This window comes from Rana temporaria, chromosome 1 (genome assembly GCF_905171775.1).
Source record: "Rana temporaria chromosome 1, aRanTem1.1, whole genome shotgun sequence".
NCBI classification, from domain to species: Eukaryota; Metazoa; Chordata; class Amphibia; order Anura; family Ranidae; genus Rana; species Rana temporaria.
Genome location: NC_053489.1, coordinates 334,027,695 through 334,047,123, shown reverse-complemented (window position 1 = coordinate 334,047,123; position 19,429 = coordinate 334,027,695). Strand labels below are relative to the sequence as shown.

Sequence of the window (19,429 nt, the reverse complement as noted above, 5' to 3'; positions counted from 1 at the left end):
GGAACGGAGCAGTAGCCGAAAGGTACACCCGCAGAACCCGAACAACGTCCAAGGAGTGCAACACAATCTCCCTCGGATGAGACGGGCGAGGACACAAGGACGGGAGGACAATATCCTCATTGAGCTGGAAGGCCGAAACGACCTTAGGAAGAAAAGAAGGTTGTGGACGCAGCACTACCTTATCCTTGTGAAATATCAGAAACGGAGCCTTGCAGGACAAGGCCGCCAGCTCAGAAACATGCCTTAAAGACGTAATAACCACCAAGAAGACCACCTTCTGAGACAATGTCAGCAAGGGAATCTCCCTAATGTTCTCAAACGGAGGCTTCTGAAGAGCCGAGAGCACCAGGTTCAAATACCACGGAGGCAGCGGAGGGCGGACCGGAGGGGCCACATGCCGAACCCCCTGCACGAACGTCCTCACTAGAGAGTGAGCTGCCAGAGGCCGTTGAAAAAGGGCAGCCAGGGCAGAAATCTGCCCCTTGACTGTACTCAAAGCCAGCCTCTGGTCCACCCCACGCTGTAAGAACAGCAGGACCCTTAAAAACTGAATAGGTGCGCAGACACCACCCCATTTCTTCACAGAGAGAAAAGTAAGCCTTCCAAGTGCGATAAATTTCCTGGAAGCCGATTTACGCGCCCTCAACATGGTAGAAATCACTGAATTCGACAGGCCCCGATTCATGCATCGTGCAGGGAGAGGGGTTGTACCTATAGGGACTGCCCCCGGGGCGGTGCTGTACAGTTTGTTTGATGTGTTTAAACAATTAACCTGCTTCTGCCTAGTCCTCTCCTAGTTGAAGGCTGAATACCCACTTTTTCAAGAGAGTGCGGTGTCCGTCTATGAACGAAAGAGAAAATCCTATTTTCTCTTTTCGTCCATGGACAGACACAGCCTTCTTAAAGGGTCACTAAAGGCAAAAAAAATAATAATTTTTAAACAAGTTATACTTAACACCATGGTAGAAAGCTTTTGCGAGCGCGCTCCCGTGATACAGCGGCAGGCAAAGCTGCCGAATGTATCACTCGGCCCCGCCCCCCGGCACACCGCATCATCCACTGATTGACAGCAGCGCCAGCCAATGGCTGCGCTGCTATCAATCCGCCCAGCCTAGTCAATAAACGGCCAGGCTAGGAACCGAAGAAGATCACATGGACGCGCCCGGGACTTTCGAAGGGTCAGGTAAGTAAAACGAGGGCTCAAGGGGGTCCAGTACCATCGGATGTTTTTTCACCTTAATGTGAAAAAACATTTACCTTTACAACCCCTTGACATATGGGACGTTCCCAAACAGTGTAAAAAAACAAGGGGTGGGTACAGCAATATAAAAAAAAAAAACTAACTTCACCCCCAAACAAGCAGAGCTCCTCAATGGGGGAGGTGCAACCTCAAACAGCCGCCTGCAGAACTTTGCGGCCGAAGGAAGCATCCGAAGATGCACTCACATCATTGTATCGCCGCCTTACACACCTGCGAAACAGACGCTTGATGGCGGAAAGCCCAGGAGGCACCAATAGCCCTGGTCGAGTGCGCCGTGACAGGGAAGGGAGGCGCCTGCCCCTTAAGGGCTTGGCCTGAATGACGGTCTGCCTGATCCACCGAGAAATGGTGGCCGAGGAGACCGCCAGGCCTTCTGCGGACCAGACACCGCCACAAACATTGAGTGTGACCTCCGGAACGGAGCCGTACCAGACCGGAACACCCGCAGAGCACGTACCACGTCGTAAGTATGCAACGCAGCCTCTCTGGGAAGCAACAACCGAGGACACAAGGAAGGAAGGAAGTACAATGTCCTTATTTAGCTGAAACCACCTTCGGAAGAAAAGAAGGCTGCGGGCGTATCACCGCTTTATCGTTATGGAGGACCAAGAATGGTGACTTGCAAGACAAGGCCGCCAACTCAGAAACCCATCTAACAGATGTAATGGCCACTAAAAAAGCCACTTTGAGATGGTGTCAAGAGAGGAATCTCTCTGATGTTCTCAAAGGGAGGTTCCTGAAGAACCAAGAGCACCAAATTCAAAACCCATGGAGGAAGTGGTGGTCTAATTGGGGGAATCACATGTCGAACCCACCAGTGAATGGGTCGCCAGGGGTCGTTGAAAAACAGCCAAGGCTGAAATCTGTACCTTAATGGTCCTTAAGGCAAGTTTGTGGTCCACTCCACGCTGTAAAAACAGCAGGACCCTGGAAACCGAATATGCCCGTAGACGCCACTCCATCTCTTCGCACATAGAGATGTAGGTCTTCCAAGAGCGACGATAGAACTTCCGGGAAGATGACTTCCGTGCCCTCAGCATGGTTGAAATGACCGAATCCGTCAGACCTCTGTCCCTTAGTACCTGGCTTTCAATAGCCATGCCGTTAAAGCCAGTGACTGTAAAGCAGGATGAAGTATGGGACCTTGAGATAGAAGGTCCTCCTGCATTGGCAGCCGCCAGGGTGCATCCGCCACTAGGCGCACCAGGGACACCGACGCGAATCTGGAGCGATTAGAATCACTGGGATCCCCTCGGTTACTACTTTGCGGAGCACACAAGGAAGCAACTTCAGTGGGGGAAAAGGCATAAATTAGCCAATACCGACCCCACGGGGACCACCAACGCGTCTGCCCTGGGATCTCTGGACCTGGCCACGAACCAACACCTTGCGATTGAGTCGAGAAGCCAGGAGATCCATGTCCGGCGTGCCCCACCTCCGGCAAAGGAAATGAAACACCTCCGGATGTAACGACCATTCCCCTCGATCCAGCATCTGGCGACTTAGTCCGCCTGCCAGTTTTCTATCTACGCCCGGAATGTAAACGGCCGATAGAGCCGGCACGCTACTTTCCGCCCACTGCAGCATGTGAGCGACCTCCGACGAGGTAGCCTAGCTCCTTGTTCCTCCCTGATGATTGACATAAGCCACCGCTGTGGCATTGTCCGACTCGATCCTGATTGGATGCCCTTGCAGCCTTGAATCTCTAGTACATTGATCGGCAGGCGGAATTAGTCCAGAGTCCAGCGACCCTGGGCCGACAGGACCCACCAGACTCCTCCCAACTTGTAAGGCTGGCGCCCGTCGTGATCACGGTCCACTGGCAGGGTAGAACGACTTCACGGACCGAAGTGCCGGGGATCTCAGCCACCAACTCAGAGAGGCCCTGACCAGGTGACTTACCTGAATCTGACGATCCAGAGACAAAAGGATATTTGTTCCACTTGGACAGGATCTCCTTCTGCAAGACCCGAGTGTGGTATTGGGCATACGGACTCGAATGCAAAAACGGAGAGATGACCATTTGCGGGATGTTAACTTCACCGCAGTCTGGAGTGAATGTAACATGAGGAAGACTCTAGCTTCCGAGGGTTGATTCTGGACTTCTAGGTACTCCAGACGCTGAGTCGGTACCAATACTGACTTCTGAATGTTCAACACCTAACCAAATTCCCGGAGGGTCTGACTGGCAATAGACACATCCTCCTCTAATTCTGAGCCGGAAACAGCTCACAGAATAAGATCGTCCAAGTAGTCCACGATAGCAATGCCTCGCTGTCTCAGCAAAGCCAGAATCGGAGCGAGCACCTTGGTGAAAACTCTTGGTGCTGACGCTAGGCCAAAAAGGAAGAGCCACAAATTGATAGTGGTCTTCACTGATCGCAAAGCGCAGGAACCTATGAAGCCTGGCGCAGATGGTGACATGCAAGTATGCGTCCTTGATGTTCAAGGACACCAAAAAATCCCCCAGATGGAGTGCAGCAACCACCGAACTAATTGATTCCATCTGGAACTTTCAAACCCTTACAAAGGCATTGAGGGCCTTAAGGTCCAAGATTTGACGGACTCCGTCCTTCTTTGGGACAACAGATTGGAGTAGAATCCCCGAAAACCTTTCCTGCAGTGGCACAGGCAAAATTACACCGCACCTCAGCAAGTCTTGTACTACCCCCATTAAAGGAACACTAAAGTTGTTAGATCAATTGATTGCTGTAAGCTAGAGCATTTAAATATCACTTACCTCGTTTTTCCTTTTGACCTCCAAAATACAGTAATCCAGGTTTGAAAATGCCATTTCCTGTCACTCCTCTTCTTGCTCTCCACCAGCATCTGAGCCGTTTTGCATGGTGGAAAGCAGAATGTGCTCACCCCCTCCCTAAGACTACAGCCCTGCGTGAAGATGCTCTCTTATCCCTCACAGGCATGGAGGCTAAGCCTGTGAGGGAGTGATGTAGCAAGAATCAATGCGCACCGCAAACCAGGAAGTCAGTGAGAATAAGGATTCAGAAGTGACGGAGGTGAATAAAACAGCTCGATTTCAACAGGTATCAAACTAGTTATAATGCAAAACATTACTTTTTACTTTATCAGCTACTGTCAGACTAATTTAAGAGGAAAATATTGTCTTTACAACCCCTTTAAGGCAGTCCGACGAGTCAGAAGGAGAGGAAGATTTGGAGGAAAATAATCCGTTTGGTGGACAGGAAAGAAACTCGATCTTGTACCCTGAAGTGACCACTTCGCAGACCCACTGGTCGGAGCAGGGAGGTCCACCGAGCTGCAAACCCACAAAGCCGCCCCCCACCCATGAGTCGGGCGGGGGCAAAACTTAATGCGGTAGCAGGCTTGTTTGGCTTGCGCACCCAGGGACGCTTCTCTCCCCCAGCTGGACCTTTGTCAGCTTGGGAGGATCTGCCAGCGAGCCCTGACTGCCGAAAATACCGCTTCTGCGTGGAAAAGGAGGCCCCACGGCTTACGGCGCGGCTCCTTTCCCTTAGTGGACTGAGGGAGAAGCGTGCTCTTGCCTCCAGTGACATCCTTAATAATGTCGTCCAGCGCGGTAACAAAAAGCCTCCCACCTTTGAAAGGCAAATCTGCCAGAGCTTTCTTGGAAGCTTGGTCATCAGACCAGCATTTCAGCCAAATCAGGCGGCACAATACTACCGCAGATACAGAGGCCCTGGAAATTAAAGGGGCCGCATACAGGGCTGCATTACAGACGTACACGAGTCCCTGTACCAACTGGTTTCACGCATTCAGGAGGAAGCTGATGCTCCTCCACTGTCTGGTGCACGATTTTTGCCCATTCAGCCAGTGTCTGAGACACCAAAGTAGCAGCCAATATAGGCCGCAATGCTGACCCCAGCATGGTGAACATGGAACGGCTCACCGCTTCAGACCTCCTATCAGTAGGGTCCTTAAACGCAGGGGTCCCCTCTAACGGGAGAGTGGTTACTTTGTTCAACCGAGAGACCAGGGTGGATCAACGACCTGAGGAGAAGCCCATTTCTTCAAAAGGCTCTCTTCAAAAGGATAACGGACCGCCAAGCGTTGAGGCACCACAAAGGACTTCTGCGGCCGTTCCCATTCCTTATCTATGAACTTATCAAAGTAAGATACATAAGGAACAGAGCGGTACACTTTGTGTGACCCAAAAGAGACTGATCCATCCGTGGACGTCTCCGCCGTACCCTTCAGCTTGAGAGTCCCTCACAGCATTGATAAGTGCACTCACAATTGCACTGTCTTGCGCTGACCCGGACGAGGGGTCCTCTTTACCAGGGAGGTCCTGGCCCGCATCCTCTGACACTACAGAACCGAGGTCCTGTGCTGCAGCCAGGCCCAAATCCAAATCAGAGCATTCCCCTGAAGATGGCGGGGGGAGGGGGCGCTTTTTACCCCCCTTATGCCCACACGCCGCTTCCACCCTGGCAACAAATCACTCCAGGACTGCCAACAAAGTATCCATGGGAACCGCAGGGGCACCAGTTGCTGCCTCAGGAAGGTTTGGGGGAAGAAAAGTCAGCTACTGACTCCATATTGCCCACTGACAGTCCTTAAGGACCAAGTCAAGACACCTTAACCAAAATAATGCCCACCCTCCTTGCTGCACCGACGGGGGGGGGGGGGGGGGGGGGGGCTTGAGTTACCCAGGAAACTCACCACCCAGCAAGAGACTGTTCAGCGCCAATGCCCGCTTTCTGTCCGCACACAGCGTGTGTCAGAGGAATCCTGTGAGGTGAATTGCGCCGTTCGTGCCGTATAGGAAGCCAGCCAGCGCTAGAGGCCAAAACCCACTCCAAAATGGCCACCGGATGACTCAGAGAAAAGGACAAGAACCACAAGAAAATGGCAGCCTGCAACACAAACCTGTGTCACAGCGCGGCCACGGCAAAATGACCACCAATGGAAAAAGTTTGTTAAAAAGCAGACCAAGGAAAAATGGTGTTGGCGCTACCAAAATGGCGCCCAAACACCTGGAGTCCCCACAAGTATTCCTTGGTCGCAGCGAGCCCCGCGATGACAGGAGGAAAAAAAAAAAGGTGACAGAGGGCAGGGAAAGGGAGGACAGAACCCCATAATCCTAGGAATGCCCAGCTGTTCCATCCTGCCGAGGCAGGAGGAACTGTACTTACCCGTCCTTGCGAGGACCTGCTGGTGCATTCCTGACAGGCCTACAACCGAGCAGTACAGAGTAGCTGTCGGCCCAGTCATATGTGGACCCCAGAGCAATAGCTCACCGGCCACCCCTGGAGCCATGGGGTCCGTTGTGGCCGACCCAGCGCGTAGCTAAGGTCTGCTCACGCTCGATGGCCTTACTGGGGGGGGGGGGGGGGGGGACTACAAGGATCTATAATATCCAGCCTGCAGTTGATAGCAGATTTAAAAATAAATTAATTCTTCAGGAGCATGGGCCCAAAAGGGAGCCAGTGCAGACTGCACGGTGAGGGGTTATGACCAGAGGTACCGCCCCCTGGGCGGGGCTGTTCAACTCTGTTAAAGCAACATGCATTTAAATATCTAACATTTTCTGCCTAGTCCTCTCCTATTAGACGGAACATAACGCATATGTCAAGACTTGAGAAGGCCATGTCCATCCATGGACGAAAAGAGAAAAAGTTATTACTCGTTAACTTGATTTCCTGGAATCTTCTATGATGGCCTTACGAGAGATTCAAGTTAACAGGGAATAACTTTGTTTTCCCAAGTCATGTTTCAGGATGGCCTTATGAGAGCAACATCATATAAATAATACCTCTTAGGGAGGGACTACTACCTGAAGCACTTTTCTCCCTAAAGCCTGGTTGGTAGATAACAGAAGTTCCAGACGGTAATGGCTTACAAAAGTCTGGAAACTCGACCAGGTGGCCGCTTTGCAGATCTGGATCGGGGTAGCCCATGCTTACTCCGCCCAAGAGATGGCCAAGGCTCTAGTGGAATGTGCATTGAGTTTTAGTGGCGCTTGCTATGGAATAGGCTTCCTCAATAGTGTATCTCATCCACATAGCACTAGTTGTTTTTGAGGCTCCTTGTCCTTTCCTAGAACCCAAGTAAAACACAAACAGATTCGGTACAGATCTTCATTCTTTTGTTCTTTCGATGTAGCATAACCGGCATCTCCTAAAGTCAAATTTGTGAAAATGTTCTTCTAAATTGCCTGCCCGCAGAAGGACATAAATTACCATGTCCTGAGACCTGTAAAAATTGGTGGACACCTGAAAGATTTGATCCTTAGACATTTCAATTGAGCAGGAGCCAATACAGAACTAGGTTTTTTTTTTTTTTTGTGCTACAGCTGTATGTTACTAATGTTGGAAGCAGCCCAATTGCCAGCTGGCACTGACTCCTGCGTGGGTCTAGTCCCAATGCTGTGGCAGGTTTACTGTTTGCTTGCTTGCATGTCCTATACGCAATAAAAAGATTTAAAAAAAAAAAATAATAATTGGTGGACACTGTAGGTAGGAACCCTGGATCCATGGACAAAATGATTCGGTCGGGAAAAATGAGGCAGTAAGGTTCAGCAATTAATAATGCTTGTAATTCATTCACCCTCCTGGCTGACACCAGGACTACCAGAAGAACCGTTTTGTATGTTAGAAGTTTTAGAGAGCTTTCCTCTAGAGAAGTGGTCTCCAAACTGCAGCCTGAGGGCCGCATGCAGCCCTTTGCTTGCCTTTATCCGGCCCTTGGGGCACTATTCCTCCCACTGATACATGGCACTATTCTGCCATCTGACAACGACAATGGAGCACCATTTCTCCCACTGACAATTAATAGAGCACTATTACTCCCTATGATACCAGCAATGGGGCACTATTCCTCCCCCTAATACCAGATGTTCACCAACAATGATGCCAGGAAAAGTTCTACTCCCGCTGGCCAAAGTCCTGCCCTCCAAGAGTCTGAAGGACAATAAACCGGTCCTTTGTTTAGAATGTTTGGAGATCGCTGCTCTAGGGGTTCAAATGGTTCTTTTATAAAACTCTGCAGTACTGCCGATAGATCCCAAGGAAAAAATCTCCTTTGTTGAGGAGGTCTTTTCCTAGAGACTGCCTTGATGAACCTTTTTATCAAAGTGTTATCTGCTAATTTCACATTTCTTGGATAATGCAGTCACTTGCACTTTGAGTATTGGGTGCAAGACTTAGATCTAAGCCGTCCTGTAAAAAAAAGAAAAAAGAAGAAAAAAAAAAAAAGAAATCAAGTACGGCAGGGATTAAAGAATTGAAGATCCTGCATTTAGCCTTCTGCCAGTAACAGAATTTATTCCAAACAAACCTTTGTTCTTTAGCAATTGTTCCTCAGTAGCCAGGCGGCCAGAGAAACCCGGCCCAGTAGCGGGTGAAACAATTCCCCTTGTACTAACAAGTCCTCTCTTACTGGGAGTTTACAAGGGTCTGCGATCGAGAAGTCCTGGAGAGAAGGAAACCATGCTCTCTTCGGCCAGAACGGAGCTATCACTATTACCTTTGCTTCTGTAAGACTTTCGGAATGAGCCTAAAAGGGAGGAAAATGCATACAATAGCTTCCCTGACCAGGGGTGAGCCAACCCATCCAACCCTAAACTGCTCGGATCCCTGTGTATCGAGAAGAACTTACATACATTCACGTTTTTTTTGAAGAAGCAAAGTCGGTTCATGATCCATTCTGTGTGCGAGATCTGTTCCCTGCTCAGAAAATCTGCTAATGAATTTAACTTTGCTTTGATGTATATTGCTGCAAGGTATTGAACGTTCTCCTCTGCCCAGGAAAATAATAACTCTGATATTTCTCTGAGGATTGCAGAGTTCGTCGTGCCTCCTTGTTTGTTGATATAGGATATTGCAGCGATATTGTCTGAAAGGATTAATACGTGTCTTCCCTTTACGATGCATGCAAAGTTGCTTAGAGCTTCCCAGATGGCCCTCAGTTCTCTTGCATTGGAAGACTTTTTGGCCCAGGATTGATCCCATTTTCCTTGCTGTGCCTGGTGGTCCATGTGAACTCCACAGCCCCATGCGCTTGCGTCTCTTGCAATTCTTAACGGGTCTACCCATGTCTAGCAGCGACAGATTATTTTCTTGCAGCCACCACTGCAAGGACTTCACTTGACTCCGTAGGACCAGGGTGTTGAACGATTGTTGGAGACTGTCCCATACAGGCAACATGAACCCCTGAAGAGCTCTCATGCGAGTCCGGGCCCAAGTCACTGCCGGAATCGCAGCCGTCATCAGTCTTAATAACCTCATTATGTTCCTAATGGATGCTGTGGGATTCAGCAGATGCCTGAAGGTTTCTGCCTAAGCGTTCCTCTCTTTTTCTCTTGGCAAAAAGATTTTTGCCACTAGGGAATCCAATATGTACCTCAGGAAACTAACACTGTGCAGAGAGAAAATTAGATCTGTAATCAAAATCCACCCCAAATTCTGAGGGTGATTGGCTGTTATGTTTAACCGCTTCAGCCCCAAACCATTTTGGTGGTCAAAGACCAGGCCACTTCGGCCCTGTATCGCTTTAACTGACAATTGCGGTCATGCGATGTGGCTCCCAAAAGAAAAAAAGAAGAGCGACAATTTAAAAAAAAAAAAAAAAAAAGCATTATTTTTAACTTTTTGCTATAATAAATATCCCCCCAAAAAATGTAAAAAAAAAAAAAATAGGATTTTTTGTACTCACCGTAAAATCCTTTTCTCTGACGTCCATGGACGGACACAGCTCCTTAAGTCTTGACAAGTGGGTTATGTTCCCTGTTTACAGGAGAGGACTAGGCAGAAACATGTTAAATGGTTAAATACATGTTACATTAACAGGAGTTGAACAGCCCCGCCCAGGGGGCGGTCCCTCCAGACATAACCCTCCTCACTGCAGCTTGCAGCCTCAGTTCGTAACAAGCAGTACAAACCTAAAAAGGAGGGGTGGGAGCTGTGTCCGTCCATGGACGTCAGAGAAAAGGATTTTACGGTGAGTATAAAAAATCCTATTTTCTTTTTTCGTCCATGGACGGACACAGCTCCTTAAGTCTTGACAAGTGGGACGTCCCCAAGCAGTGTCAAAAAAACGAGGGGTGGGAAATATATCAGTAAAACCAATTTTAAACTTCACCCCAAAACAAGCAGAGCTCCTCAAACGGAGGAGATGCAACTTCAAACGGCCGCCTGCAAACACTAGCGGGCGAAAAAAAAAAACATCAGAAGATGCACTCACAGCAACCATGTAAATTCTGGAAAGGCTGTGAACGGACGACCAAGTCGCCGCCTCGCACACCTGAGACCGACGCATGTTGTCGGACCGTAAAAGGGGGGCCCGCCCCTTAGGAACACAGGCCTGTATGACAGCCTACCTGATCCACCGAGAAATGGTGGGCAACGAGATTGTCAGTCCCCTTTTGTGGACCAGACACCGACACTAAAGAGTCAGATCTTCCGAAACTGAGCAGTAGCAGGCTAGTATACCCGCAAAGTACGTACCCCGCCTAAAGTATGAAAGGCAACCTCCGTAGGATGCGGCGGCCGAGGACAGAAAGATGTGAGAAACAATGTCCTTATTCTGGCGAAAAAGCCGAAACCACCTTCGGAAGAAGGGTAGGTCGCGGACGCACCACCACCTAAGGCTATGAAGGATCAAACATGGCGGCTTGCAAGACAAGAGCGCCAATTCAGAAACCCCTCTAACAGAGGTAAAGCCACTTAAAGGGGCCACTTCTGAGATAGTGTCAAGAGAAAATCTCTCTGATGTTTCCAAAAGGAAGATTCCCTAAGAACCGAGAGCGCCAGAGTCAAAACTCATGGGGGAAAAGATGGGCCAAGGGGGGGGTAAGGTATAGGATAAGCCCCCTCCACAAAAAAAGGTACCCACCAGGGAACGGCCGCAGAAAGGCCACTGAAAGAACACAGCCAAGGCTGAAATCTGCCCCCAAACGGTGCTCTAAGCTAATTTTTTGATCCACCAAGCTGTAAAAACAGCAGGCCGATGGACCCCGAGTACGTCCGTGGACGTCACTCCATCTCCTTGCACCCAGAGATGTAGGTCCGCCAGACACAACGGTAGGTTCACCGAAAGAAGACTACCGTGCACTCAGCATTGTTGAGGTGACCGGGTCGGACAGACCCCGGTCCCTTAAAGTCTGGCTTCCAATAGCCCTGTTGAGCAAGTCAGTGACTGTACAACAGGAGGAAGTATGGGACCTCGAGACAGGAGGACCTCCTGCCCTGGCTACCGCCAGGGTACCTCCGCTACCAGGCGGCCGAAATCGGCGCACCCAGGATCTGAAGCTATTAAAATCGTCGGGATTCCTCAGCCTCCACTCTGTGGGGAAGCCACTACAATGGGGGAAAGGCATAAAAGTCGCCGAGACAGACCCCACAGGGCCACCAGCGCAACTTGCACGTCTGTACCAGATCGCTAGATCTGGCCACTAACCTTGATACCCCTGTGGCTGAGACGAGTGGCTAGGAGATCCATGCCCTGCGAGGCTCACCTCCTGCCAGGGAGTTGACTCCATGTACCAAGACCAGTTGTCCTGATTCAACATCAGGCGACTCCAGTAGCCCGCCTGCCGGCATACCTGATGGTAGCCCGAAGCCACCGGCGTGGCGTTGTTAGGTTGAATCAAGATCGGACGACCTTGCAACCCCCTCGACCATGAGGAGAGGCATAGCCTCTCATAGTACCGCCCATAGTACTAGGGCAAGTAACGGTAGACAAGGTCTACGGCACCTGGTATTTCCAGGCGGACTCCCACCCAGGTGCTAACCAGGCCCGAGCTTGGGCAGTTACCGAGATTGAGCGCATATAGGCCTGTGTGGTCGTAGGTCCACTCACGTCCAGCGGCTCTGGGCCGACCGGACCCCCCAGACGCCCTCACAACCCTAGAGGTTGGCGGCCATTGTAATCTCCACAGAAGGGAAGAAACCACCTCCCAGACCGAAAAGTCAGGGATCCCAGCCACCAATTCAGAGAGACACTGACTAGGTGGCGTACCTGAATCTGATGATTCAGAGACCAGAGATTCGACAGCATTTCCCTCTGGAAAAAAACACGAGTGTGGAACTAGGCATACTCTACCGCCTCGGAGGAGGCTACCTTTGCCACCGAGGAGTCCGGAAGTCGTAGGCAATCCAAACTGAGTCGGAACCAGGGCCGACTCCAAATGTTTAACACCCACCCGAATTCACGGAGGGTCCGAAAAGCCACAGACACAACCTCTGTCGTCTAAGTAGCCACGACAGCAAAGCCTCGCTGTCCCAACAAGGATAGGATAAGTGCAAAACTCCTTGGTGAAAATCATTGGTGGCGCCCAACGTGGGACACGAACCCACGACCCTGAGATTAAGAGTCTCATGCTCCACCGACTGAGCTAGCCGGGCTGCTGGCACCAGTTCAAAAGGAAGGCCCACAACTGACCGTGGGCATCTCCATCGCGAGGCACAGAAAAACTCTATGACTTGCGCAAAGTTGAACAAGCATGTATGCGTCCTTATGTCCAAGGACGCCAGAAAGTCCCCCGGATGGAGCGCAGCTAAATTAAAAGAAAAGAAAATAAAAGAAAATTTCTCCTCAAGGCGCTGGGCCCAAAGGGAGCCATACGTCCATCTCCTTTGCTAGGCAGAACGAAACTGAGGCTGCAAGCTGCAGTGAGGAGGGTTATGTCTGGAGGGACCGCCCCCTGGGCGGGGCTGTTCAACTCTGTTAATGTAACATGTATTTACCATTTAACATGTTTCTGCCTAGTCCTCTCCTGTAAACAGGGAACATAACCCACTTGTCAAGACTTAAGGAGCTGTGTCCGTCCATGGACGATAAGAGAAACAATGTTTACAGTTTAGTGCGATACGTATTCTACATATTTTTGGTTAAAAAAAAAATTGCAATAAGCGTTTATTGATTGGTTTGCGCAAAAGTTGTAGCTTTTTTTTTACTAGTTATGGCGGCGATCAGTGATTTTTTTATTGCGACTGTGACATTATGGCAGACACATCGGACACTTTTCACCATTGTCTTTTTTACAGCGATCAGTGCTATAAAAATGCACCGATTACTGTAAAAATGACACTGGCAGTGAAGGGGTTAACCACTAGATGGCGGTGCAGGGGTTAAGTCAGTACTAGTGAGTGATTCTTACTGTTAGGGGGGGTGGCTACACATGACACGTCACTGATGACTGTTCCGAATCATGGTTTCACTAAGCAGAATAGGGGAATGCCTTGTTTACAAAGGCATTCCCCTGTTCTGTCCTTGCCGACCGCAATCGCGGGCCTCCTGGGAACATAGAGTTCCCGTGACCCCGAGGCCCCACTCGCGAGGCACACCCGCTGGGCGGCAAGTTTAAAGGGACGTACTTGTACGCCAATATGCCTGCCCGTGCCATGTTGTCGACGTACATCTGCATGCGGAGGACGGCAAGTGGTTAAAGACCTTTCCAATTCCGCTGTCAATTTTGGGAATAAGAGTAGGTCATCCAAATATGGTATTATCAAGGTGTACTTTTTCCTCATCGGAAGGAAAAATAGAATTTCTGAATGCGACTACCTAGAGCTGCACGATTCTAGCTAAAATGAGAATCACAATTTTTTTGCTTAGAAGATAGATCACGATTCTCACGGCGTAACATCTTTCACATTAAAACCCCAAAAATGTTATTAATTGAAGTGTATTTTTTCCCCAAAAATAGCATTTGAAAGACTGCTGTGCAAATACAGTGCGACATAAAATATTGCAGCAATTGCCATTTTATTCCCTAGGGTCTCTGCTAAAAATATATATATATACACACACACACACACACACACACACACACATACATACATATATACACACACACACACAAAATATTATATATATATTTGGGGGTTCCAAGTAATTTTCTAGCAAGAATTATACATTTTTACTTAAAGTGGAGGTTGACCCTAAAACAATTATATAACATTACATCCAGCATACTAACGACATGTACAGTATGCTGGTATTTTACATACCGTTGCATTGTTATTTTCCCCCCGGCTTCCGATTCCCGCGGGACTGGGCGTTCCTATTGAGAGGTTAGATGATTGACATCTGGTGAAAAACTTCCCATGGCGTAAAAGGCGCGTCACCAGTTTTCCGTAAATAGCCGACCTGCGAGTCGGCTCTATACGGTGCCTGCGCAGTCAGCTCTACACGGCGGGCGCAGGCACCGTATAGAGCCGACTCGCAGGTCAGGAATTTACGGAAAACTGGTGATGCGCCTTATGCGCCCGCGGGAATCGGAACCCGGAAGGGGAAATAAAAATATAACGGTATGTACGGCGTAAAATACCAGCATACTGTACATGTCGTTAGTAAGCTGGATGTAATGTTATATAATTGTTTTAGGGTGAACCTCCACTTTAAGAAACAAGTGTCAGAAAGAAATTTGGACTTTAAGTGGTTAAACTTGCTGCATTTACACACAGAAGTTTGATCCAAGAAGGAAGTTAGTTACAATGTTTCACACACAAAAATGTTTATCCCTTTGATCTTTTGACAGCTGAGTGAGCAGATAAAGTCTCTCCACTTGTTATATGAAAGAATTGGCAAACTCTGCATTGGAGATTGTCAGGGGGGTTGAATCCAGATCACGATTTTTTTAAAGATTAATTGTGCAGCTCTAGGGCTACCCTTTTCTTCCTTAACCACTTAAGGAACCGCTCATGTACATATACGTCGGTACTTTAAAGATGGATATCCACAACCGAGATATCCATCTTTTCAGTGAGCGGTCCTCTAAACGATAACGGTGGTCTCCGCGGCAGATTCGCAGCAAAATCACCGTTATCGGCGGCGGGAGAGGGCTCCCGCCGCTTACCGGAGCCGTCGGCAGTGGCGATCGGGTCCTCTCTCCTGCTCTGCTGGGATACGAGTGAGGGCAAGATGGCCCCCACCAGTCTCCATAGCATACCAGGGTGGAAGCGACGTCAAAAACGTCACTTCCGCCCATGCTTCTTAAAGGCATATTTTCTTGTTGTCATTTTTTCAAATGACAATTTTTTTATATTTTTTTTGCATTTTTGTCTAAATATGAGATCCGAGATTGTTTACATTCCTTGTAATAGGAATAAAAAAGTGACCCATTTTTTTTTGTGTGTGTAAAAATTAATAAAATAAATAAAAATCAATAAGAAAAAAAAAAAAAAATATGTTTTAAAGCCCCGTCCTGACGAGCTTGCACGCATACGCGAGTAGCGCCCGCATATGAAAACAGTGTTTAAACCACACAAGTGAGGTATCACCGCGATCGTTAGAATGAGAGCAATAATTATAGCCCTAGACCTCCTCTGTAACTCAAAAGATGCAACCTATATCATTTTTTTTAAACGTCGCCTGTCGAGATTTTTAAGGGTAAAAGTTTGACGCCATTCCACATTTTACTCGGCGCAACATTATCTTTCACAATAAAAAAATAAATAAATTGTTCCAACTTTACTGTTGTCTTTTTACAGTGTGACAAAAAGTATTGCAATGACCGCCATTTTATTCTCTAGGGTGTTAGAAAAAAATATATATAATGTTCGGGGGTTTTAAGTAATTTTCTAGCAAAAAAAAAAAAAAAGTTTTAATCTTGTAAATACCAAATCTGAAAAACAGGCAAGGTCCTTAAGTGGTTAAATTCTCCCTGTTCAGGGCTAGATTCCTCACTGGACCCTTCTTCCATCTCCTCCAGCACCCACTGCTCCCTCTTCGTAGATACGGGAAACGGCATTGCTGCACTAGAACCAGAAGTACTGGGTATAGCAGTATCTGCATGTCCTGAATCCTTAGAGGATTTAAAGGCTTCAAAATGTTTTAACCATTTCTGTCTTCATTGTATCTAGAAAATTTCTTGAACACAGAACAAGTTTCTTTTTTGGTGAAAGCGTCTATGCAGTCCTGACATAACGATTTCTTCCATGGGGATGACAACTTATGTTTACAAGAGGCACATCTCCTTTTAGGGACTTCAGCAGGCCCTGCTTCATCTTTATCTTCCTGGCTCTTCCCCTAAGTAGGCACAAAAAGATACAAGGAGCCATTTAAGAGCTGCCAAGTGTAAAAAAAAAACACTAAGGCCCCTTTCACACGGGGCGGATCAGTAATGATCCGCCTCCGTATGCTTAGCGGGGGGTCGCTCCGTTGATCCCTGCTGAGCCGGCGGATGACAGGGCGGTCCCCGCACACTGTGCAGGGACCGCCCTGTCTTTTCTCCGCTCTCCCCTTGGGGGGGGGAAATCGGATGAACACGGACCGTATGTCCGTGTTCATCCGATCCGCAGATGGAAAAATAGGGTTTTCTTCCGTCTGCAGAATCGGATCATTGCGGAGGCGGATGAGATCGGGTGTCAGCGGATGTTTATCCGCTGACACCCGCAATCTCATAGGGATCAATGTATGTCCTTTTTTCATCCGCAAATGGATGGATGATAAAGCGGACATACGGTCCGCAGGTGTGAAAGGGGCCCAAGAATAAGGAAGGAGAAATAAACAAAACACACCAGTGTCTGCTCCTGACAATTTACCAGAAAACCAGCACACCCCACGCAAGTGCCCCCCTCCACTGAGTGGCAGGTAAGGACAAGATGATGCAAACCCATCAATGTCCTACCTTTGGGCTTGGATTCTACCGAGTCCCTTTATCCTCCTCTATTGCAGCAGCCACCTCCATAAGGTCCTGCAGGGAACGATCAGCACAGGGTTCTTAAACAGGCTGGGACCGCCTAGCACAGCCCACATCCTCCCTGTAGATCCTGGCCTGGCATGAGTGGATTGGCATGCTCAGGCAATCCGCATCCCCTTTGTCCCGCTGGAGAGCTCCGGGACTCCATTCTGGCATCTGCCCTACCCAAGATGCCGCCAGGTGTCCCCGCCACATCACTTCCACCGGAAATGCATCATTCAGAACTGGAAGTGGCCTCAGCACTCCCTCAGCTTCCTTAGACTGAATCAATATGCAAGGAAGCCACTGCACAATATCATACAGGGACAGGGTTCAGCCTCCAACCAAAGCTGCCCTTAAGGGCTAAAAGTAAAAAAAAAAAAAAAAAAAGGGGGAGAATGGGTCCCTAGCATCCCAGGAGGCCCCTGCCCCCTAGCATGAAGGCCTGACAGGAAAAAAATAAAAAGAAGAAAAAAAACTTGGTAATACGGTCTGACCGGAGAAAAAAATAAATAAATAACTGAGGGACCATGCGTAGTACCTGTCCTTTTATACAAATGTGACAGGCAGTCCTGGAAGATGACCGGGGGGGGGGGGGGGGACTTTTGTCTGCAGTTGTACTTTAAGTGACCAGTGAGTGGACTTGTAGTGGGTTTTGCCTCCGTCTATATTACAGTGGAGAAGTATGCAATAATTATTGGATCTCTTATTGCATTTTTCCTTGAAGCGGTGGAGGCTGCAAGTTATGTTGGGTACAATTCCGAAAATTCACTTGATAAACCCACAGCAGTGTGAACCTGGGCTTAACATTTATATCTGGAACCATTGCTCCAACTTGTTTTTCAGTTACATCAGGGTTGATTTACTAAAATGGGAGAGTGGAAAATCTGGAGCAGCTCTGCATAGAAATCAATTAGCTTCCAGGTTTTTTTTTTGGTCAAAGCTTAATTAACCAAGCTAAGGTTAGAAGCCAATTCGCTTCCATGCAGAGCTGCACCATATTTTGCACTCTAGTTTTAGTAAATCAACCCCATAGGGTTTGGAACTGATTGTACTCTGTTAATAAGCTATATAGTGAAATCCAATCCCTGCAAAATATCTCAACAAGATAACTTAGAGAAAAAGAAAAAATATACATTTTGCTCCTTTAGAAAGCATTTGGGTGGCAATTCTTAAAAATGATGTCCTACAAATGGAAAGAGAAGTGCAACTATAGAAACAAGAGAGACCTTGGATATAAGCAACTATATAGTTTGTATGAAAAATTCAGTTGAAAGCTGCTCACTTTAAAGTGGTTGTAAACCCTTACAGACCAATTTCTGCTACTGGTAAGCCCAAATTAAGGCTTACCTGTAGCTGCCCAGGATATCTCCTAAACCTGCATGGTTTAGAAGATATTTGCATGTGCCGATGTCACCGTACATGCCATTGCTTCAATGAGTGTGCCGTTACCAGCGGCTCCAGTGCGAATGGGAGCGATGTCGGACACCGCAACGAGGGCTTCAATCTCAGCTGAGTATTAAATAATGAGCTAGTATGCTATGCACACTAGCTCATTATGCCTTTGTCTTGCAGGTGTTTTTTTTTTTGCCAATGTGTGTTTACAACCACTTTAAGCCCCAATTCACATTGATGCTACTTCACTTGAATTAGCGCAATATCAAAGTAGCAAGGTCAGCGCAATTTCAGGTGCTACTTGATAGACATCTGTGTGGCTTCATACACAGGTGTCTATTGAAGTCGCACCTGAAATCTGCAAAAGTAGAGCAGGAACTACTTTTGCAAATCGGTGCAGCGACGCAAAATTGGTGTCGCACAGATTAGAACAGTGCCACTGCCTCCAATAGGCTGCAACTTGTCATGCGATCTGATCTCTCAAATCACATGACAAATCACTCCAATGTGAACCTAGGCTTAAGCAGACTTAAACCTCTGGAAAAAAAAAAAATATGGGCCCTCAAGAGCTTTTAGTCATATTAAGCTAGAATGCACAGCACATTAGCAGATTATGGCACGCTTTGCTTGGAATGATCCCCTCCATTGATTTGGTGTCAATGTTCCCATCTTCTTCCAGTATTCCTTCCTTTGACATCATCCCATACAATCAAATGGCTGTATGGGATGATGTCAATCTAAGCATTTGTTTAAAAGTCACATCTTCTCTGCACAGAGCTGTGCCTTAAATGTATTCTGAGCTGCGTATGTACAAAAACACTGACAGGCAAGGAGAAGCAGTTATGAAAGAAGCAAACAATAAGGATCCCTTCTGTATTAGAAATCTCACTGGTCAATCATTTTTTTTAAACATTTTTAGGTTTAATTCTGCTTTAAATTTCACTAGAAAAGATACAAAGGCATTTGTAAAGGAATGGTTCTAGGTTTAAAAAACTAAAGCATTGTAATCACTTTCAGGCCTTGAGCAATGATGCACTAGAGAGCATGTATTTAAACAAGAAATGGCCAAAAAGGGCTGGAGGATATAGAAAAGGTGAAAACAATATTTTACAGAGATGGTTTGTTTTACACAGTGCTTCAGCAAACTC

At 47.8% G+C, this 19,429-nt stretch overlaps 1 protein-coding gene and 1 non-coding gene across 3 annotated transcripts in view; both read right to left on the bottom strand.

Annotated features, from left to right (window-relative positions):
- TDRD7 (tudor domain containing 7) overlaps nt 1–19,429 on the bottom strand; it is a 165,111-nt gene that overhangs the window by 124,147 nt on the left and 21,535 nt on the right. The gene's annotated exons all lie outside the window — the stretch shown is intronic.
- On the bottom strand, nt 12,534–12,606 carry TRNAK-CUU. The gene has a single exon. It is a non-coding gene; the product is annotated as a tRNA-Lys (tRNA).